This window comes from Rhipicephalus microplus, chromosome 6 (assembly GCF_043290135.1).
Source record: "Rhipicephalus microplus isolate Deutch F79 chromosome 6, USDA_Rmic, whole genome shotgun sequence".
Taxonomy (NCBI): Eukaryota; Metazoa; Arthropoda; class Arachnida; order Ixodida; family Ixodidae; genus Rhipicephalus; species Rhipicephalus microplus.
Window position 1 is genome coordinate 175668894 of NC_134705.1, and position 7308 is coordinate 175676201.

The following is a 7308-nucleotide window of genomic DNA, read 5'->3' on the forward strand; positions in this document are numbered from 1 at the left end:
TGTTTTTCTTAATACTTCCCAGAAAACGTGTTAAAAAAAATCAAAGTTGTGCGAAGACAAATCGAGGACACTTTTGCGTTAGTTAGTTTGTTATTTTAAAGTTAGTTGGACACGTGGTCAGTACACAACAGCGAGTTTGGTTGTATAACATTGTTAAATGAATGGGCAGTATTTTTTTAGAGAACTTTGAACGTAGATACACGAAGTATAGTTGAGGCTAGTCTGACCTTTAAACGAAGGTGCCAACTTGTTCAGCGGCCCCCGATAACTTTTGAGTGCGAGGGACCCAGCATCTGGATGATGCTGGCTTGAACTTTGAATGCAGTTTCTGCATGTCTGTATTTTTAGTTCGAGAACAACACGTCTCAGAAATACAGTTCAACACGTTTCAGAAATGAAAATTCACTGTTGAGTTACGCACGTCTTGTCCTCCTCTTCGGTCCCTGTGTTCTTAGGTGCTATGGCTTAAGTTAATGCTAGGAAGTCGATTGTTCTGCATGAAGTAAAGTTATATATTGAATGCACTTGATATGGGAACAGCGCCATCTTAAGATAAGGGTAAATAAACTCGGGGTAATTAGTGAATAATAATTGAATTAAGTTCACTGGAAACGCAGACGCTTTTTCTTGTGAACAGCTGGGATCACGGTGGCACATGCCGGAACCAATCCCAATCACGTGCGTCTTTCTAGCTGGCCTCTGAGATCCGTTTCGACAGCTCGTGAATCACAAGGCCAACCGGAGGAATATGCACCAGTTGTAGTACACGTTGGCCGACGTGCGAGTTTCGCTACCCGAAACCCAAGTTAGAGATTAGGATTACATGGATCTTATTTTTTAAGTACGTTTGCCACGCAGGACAGTTCATTTCTCCGTGCTGTAGATTTATGATAAAATATACACGCACAGGCGCGTTCAATGTGACTTGCAACACGGGAAACGCATGGCCTTACGAGTTAAGAGGTTGCGCATGGCTTCAACTTGTTTTTATTTCAACAAATAAAAAATGTGATTTTCATTATTTGGGATCGCACTCAATTGAGAGACACGCGTTTAGTAATGGAAGTGAGGGCCGGTGCAAGCCACGCGCAATTTTTGAACTCGTGAGGTGACACGCTCCCACGCTGCAACTTGCAAGTCATATTGAGCGCGACTGTACTTGAGAACCTTTGTGAAGCCTCGTCAGTAATAGCGAGCTTACACGTTATGCGAGCACGTTAAAGAACACCAGGTGGTCTAAATTCCCGGAGCCCTCCATTACGGCGTCTCTCATAATCATAGGGTGGTTTTGGGGCGTTAAACCCTACATATCAATCAATCAATCAACCAATCAATCAATCAATCAATCAATCAATCAATCAATCAATCAATCAATCAATCAATCACGTTATGCGACCATCCTGAACGTTCGATCGCCGGATTGCTACTCCATATACACTGCCAAATTCTGCCGCGTTAGATTCGGTAATGGAGACATCTTTAAGCCAGTCAACCACACCGCAGCAACGCTCTGGGCCAATCGCAACTGACAAGATAGCAAACCAGATAACGTGCTGGAAGGCGACAGGGTCCAGATAAGCAGCCAAAATTTACGTAGCACCTCGAGCGTCTTCAAACTCCATTCGATGGGATACGACTTGTTAGGCCTGCAAATGGTAGTCTCATCATTATCTCTAACTTGTGACCAATTGTTATAGATAAACAGGATAACCACAATCCCCAGAGGGGATTGTGTTGTCTCGGCTGGGAGCCGCAGTGCCCAATTCGCTGCCGCCCGAAACGCGGTCGCTGTGCGGCCATTACACAAAGTTCTATTTCTGTACAAAATGTAAGTAAACCTAAGTTTAAATCACATAAGTGTCATTCTCGGTCAGCTGCCGTACTAAAGATGAGACCCAATACCTCAAAGCAGATTTACAACCGCTGCCAATGCAACCGAATCACTGGCTATTCGGTTACTGATGGAAGTACGAGTTTGAAGACTAGAGGATGGTTTCTTTTTCGCCCTCAGTATATTCCCTTTCTGCGAATGCTATCTTCTTCTCGCTAATTATTTCTTCTTAAAACACGCTGGCGATGTCAGAACTGTGAGTCGAGCTAATCAGGATTTCACGATTTTCGACTGACACTCCTAACGCCGCTCGCAGAGTCAGAACGCGTAAAACATAGTGAAATCGGTCGATTATATCGCTACAGAAACGTTCTGCATTGGAGTCAAAAATTCCACGTTTCTATACGGAATCCATAAGTTTTCCTATATTTTCCAAATATTTTCCATATATTTTCGTAAGATTCCATATATTTTCGTAAGATACGGAACGTTTCACTGGGGAATTGCGCGCGATAGTGACGCGAAGCAAGGCAGGGAGGGCGTGACATTGCATGACAAAGCTGGGACAGTTCACAATTTGCGTCAGCCGTATATGAACCAACCGAGAGCTTAAGTATCCTCGTGACGTCACGAGAACAGACTACTGGCATAATTAAAGGGACACAAGAGAGCAAAACATTTTTACGCGTATTAGTAAAGTACTATTTCACAATCCCGCAAACACGACTCTTACCGCGAGGCGACACTCGGTGAGCAAGAAAACAGGCGAAAACAAAACGGAGGTGGCGACGCCACTTTGGGATTCCCGCACCAAGAACCGTGACGTCATAGATTTCCAAGACGTCCACTGGGTCCTACGTAGCCTCTAACCAATAAAATATAGAGTACATTGTCATCTGGGGGTGATATAGACCTAGATTGCGAAGTTTCAGAAAATTTCATCGAGCCAGTGAGGCAAGAATACCAAGAATACATTTTTGAAGCTATCGACGTCACGCGCAGCGATTTTGGCGCGAAGTTTAAAAATGAAACTTCAGTCCTCATTTTTCTTCCTTAATAATGAACTCATGATAGGGAAACGTATGACATTAGAGATCTCTCAAAGTGCAGTTTTTTCACTTTCAACCAAGTCATTGTTTTTTTTTCTGTAGTGCCCCTTTAGTTGCATGAAAACAACGGGAAACGCCACGCAGTATAGAATAAACACAATCGTACTTCGTATTGTCAAACGTTGATCGGGCCTCTTTAACACAGGATTTCATACATTAGATACCAACAACGTCGCAGAATCTAAACTCATGCAGCGTGTTCACTCGTATTGTCCACAAAGTGATCACAAGTGTAATCTGTCATGATGCCGGCTGTCGGAAGAATATTCAGCGTCTGAAGCTTATTTCGTTTGCCGGTTGCTACAACGTGTTGTCAACCACTCACCGGGGGCAAACGCCAAGGACCAAGCACTTCAGAAAGCCAGAAACTCAATACTCAGCCACACGACCTGCGCGCTGTTAAATCACGAGTGAACTGCCTTACACGATAAGATGTTGCTTTTAAGAACACCGAAGACCCGGTTTTGAAACACGGGATGCCAGAAAACACGACATGCCTGGATTCCATCTTGGGGCGTGCACACACATTTTTTTTTTTCATCGTATAAGAGATGTATCTCTCCGCAATCTGGGTGTCTACACGTGTCCCTACTGAGGTGACGCAACCAACTCTCTTGGCGTATCGTGTCAGGCTCAACAGGCTCACTTTTGTACATGAACTATTGCGCACGCGAACGTGAACGCGTAGTAACTGTGATTTTCGTCACCACTACAGCTGTGTTCGCTTTTTTCGGCACGCGCTTTCTGAGCCTATAAGTGACTCACCAAGACAAACTTGCAGACGATACTCGAGATGAGCGCTACGCCCTGTGAAATAGTTTTGGCGTTTTCGTTTAGCCGTGTACTCGCCGTGGATATCAGGCATATACTGAAGCAACACATATAACCAAGCATATCTGCGTCATAATTTCTCTCTGGATATTTGAATAAAAGTTATTGTCGCTGACTCACTGTCACAGTCTTCGCTCATCTGCTGCTTCAGTTTTGTGATGCTCTATCTCGCTTTCTTTATGCGCAGTTTTCAGGGGTGGAGAACCGCTTTGTGTCACTTTGTCGACATGCATGGTCTCGATTGATTTGGTTGATATGTGGGGTTTAACGTTCCATGATTATGAGAGACGCCGTGGAGGAAGGCTCCGGAAATTTCGACCACCTGGGGTTCTCGCACCCAAATCACCCAAATCTGAACACACTGGCCTAGAGCATTTTCGCCTTCCATCGAAAGATGCAACCGCCGCAGCCGGGATTCGATATCTCGTGGCCTGCGGCTCAGCAGCCGCGAGTATACCTTAGCCACTAGACCACCGCCGTGGGGCGTCGGCATGGTCTCGGTGTCTCGTGTTGTCGTCGCGGTCCATCATAAATAAGTATGTGTCACAAAACGTGTGTAAATCCCACCGCAGGTCCATACCCTGCATATCATGAGCTAAAGTCTCGTCCTTACTGGTTGGAACATACTGATTGGCTTCCGCACTGGGATACCGTTCGAACATATATGAAGTTTTTATCATCATAATCATTATCATCATCGTACTGTTCAGCCTAGCGGCGATGTCAGCATCTCCGACTAAATTTACGAAAGTGCTCACATTGCTTATCTAAAACCAGACACAGACGCACATATCTACGGCAAAGGCACCTATCTGGAATACCTCATCTTAAAACGTATGAACAATGTGATAGTAGCTTAGTGGATTCGAAGTGAGTAAAGCAGTAAGGAGGAAAAATTTTGTCGTGCACGACGATTATACGAGCTTCGCTGGTGGACAAGCTACGCCTGCGCGTGAAAGCTGCGCTCAGAGAATTACTGAGATAAGGAAAGCATCACTGTAATATCTAAACGCTGTTCATTGCAAAATATGGCCATACTATACAGGGGAACTTTCTACCGCGAAGTTCTGCACAGGGTACTAGTTCTTGTTCACCTTCTACTGTGACACCCACTGTGACGGATTGACCAAGGACTCAGTGCTCTTAGAAAGTCCTATGGAATTTTAGAACAATGAATATCTAAGAGTAAAAAGATCACAAATGTTACATCAAATTTCGTGCTTACTCTAATGTACAAAAAATAGACCTTGTTTTATTAGTAATCGAAAATAAATTAAATCAACACTTTATCCCCTACCCTCAGTAAACGCTATGCATGTATCGACACAGAAGGTTGATAATATAGATTTCTTGGATAATCATTTAGTTTCATTAAGATAATTCCGCACAGCCACGCAAAAATTCGCACTGGAGAGCCCAGAAATAGACGCTCCAAAAGGCAATATAGCGAGCACAAATCAATTCATTCCTATAGAACGAATTGTCTTTCTAACTGGCTTCTTCGAGCTTTAGTAAGTCGCCTACAGCGATTTGCTAATTTTCACGTTCTCATCGCATCTCGGGATTTCGCCTTAAATTGTACTAAGGACAAAACGATTGTTCGCGTATTAGTGACGAACGATTTCATCGATCCTGAAAACACCGCTCTTACCACAACACGATGCCGTTTAAGCGAGGAAACGCGCAAAAAGAAACTACGGATCGAGACGCCACCTTGAGATTCCAGTGCTAAACACCGTGACGTCACAGATTTCGAAGGTGTCTACTAGGTCTTACGTAGTTTCTAATTATTAAAAGTTTATCAGCGGCTATCAAAGACCTACCGAACGAAGTTTCAGGAAGTTTAATCCAGCCAGTGTCGCGAAAATACGAAATGACGTCACGCGGAGAGATTTCGGCGCGACATTTTAAAATTAAACTGCGACCTCTAGTTTCTCCGTTTACAATGCACTTGTGATAGTGAAGCGTGTGACATTGGAGTTCTAAGATTAAAGTTTTTGAATACAAACGAACTCGTTGTTTCTCTACAGTGTCATTTTAAAAGTCGTGTGGTCTCATGCGCCTTCACGAAAGACGACTCGAAGGCGGTAGTCATCTTTTTCTTCTTGCTTTTCATAGTCGAGTATACTGATGTTGTGTGGGGCGCACAGACTCGTCTTATCACAACTTCGTACAAGAAAAAGCAGCAGAACGGGCATAGGACGTGAGGTTTTATCTTTTTTTAGTTTATTTTCTCGGAGCTTTGTGAAATGCATGTAATGTTTGAATTCCAGCAGCTAGCCCAGTGGGCCCCCTACTCTCCCGCGTGTTTTTGGTGCTTTGGAACGTAAACGTTGTGTCTGAAACTTTGACGTAAACGTACGTAGGACGATATGAGCGTCCATACATTGTTTTCGTCTATAGAAATAAAGCTGTACTTCCCGGCTTTAGTTCTTTCCTTCGAGAAATTCCACGTTCACTTGTTCACAGCTTTATTGACTGTGGGAAACAATTGGTGAACAGTCTACGACTCAACAACGGGTAGTTCTTACCTGAAACTTGATCCCTGGTATAGCAACACTCGCAGTGAAGCGAGCCAGCTGATAGTGCCCGCCTGATGTCCCCGAAGGACTATATCGCCGCCGAAGAACTACCGATGGCACCATCTATTATACGCTACTCATACGTATACCATTGTCGAGAGCTCCCTTTATAATTAATGTAGCATCGCGTGACCTGTTCAATGTTGCATGCTTTTAAGTTTGAACGTTCTGACATCAAGTTCATACCACGAGCCACGTGTCGTATGTATACACGTACATATTTGAGACGGCTGTAACAGTCGCAGTGCTTCAGGTTCAAAATACGACTCTTTAGTCGGGGTCATTCTTTCCGTTATGTTTCTCAAAAACCTGGCTACAGCTACTCGGCGCCGTGGTGCCGAGTACGGACATTTGGACATTGATGTCCTTTATACGAGCGGTACCAGGCGTTCGAAAAACAAAAAAAAAAGAATGTGACGCCCTGTCAGAATGCATTGTAAAGATGTAGGATAATTAACTAAGTGCCCACTCACTCAGGTTGCTCGAGGCCCGCATTGGGGTTCTGTGTGTTCTTTGTCTGGTTGTAAACGGCTTGAGTGTTACTGTATTTGAGAATCGCATCTACATCCTTTATCTTTCATTGGGAGCCCACCCGAACGCGAGGACTTCATTGCTAGCAGGGAAACATGAAAGTCGTTGTATACTGTCAGTAGTTTTAGACTATTTTACGGATGGGTTTCAGTGCCGCCATACAGGGCTATTAACCCTAAACCAGTTTTACGGTGTACGTTTACGCATGACAATGGTTGTGTTAGTGCGTACGATGTCTTATGGCCTTCGTACTTGGCATCCGAATATACAGACAATAAGACACTGGCTGAAAAGCCCAAAATGGCGGCGCCCATATTAGGGGCGAAGCTCCTTAAGCCGTGGGTCGTGCCTCCTCGATGTATCTAGTTGTAGGTATACCCACCTATCGTTTAGTTCTTGGAATGTCCACCATGCGGCGGTACTT

The 7308-nt window shown here is 44.2% G+C and overlaps 1 protein-coding gene across 1 annotated transcript in view; it reads right to left on the reverse strand.

Annotated features, from left to right (window-relative positions):
• LOC119167093 (uncharacterized) overlaps positions 1–3353 on the reverse strand; it is an 85278-nt gene extending 81925 nt beyond the window's left edge. Inside the window, exon 1 of the mRNA XM_075867919.1 lies at positions 3266–3353. The gene's annotated coding sequence lies outside the window, so the exon portion shown is untranslated. The remainder of the gene's footprint in view (positions 1–3265) is intronic.
• Between the last annotated feature and the right edge of the window lie 3955 nt (positions 3354–7308).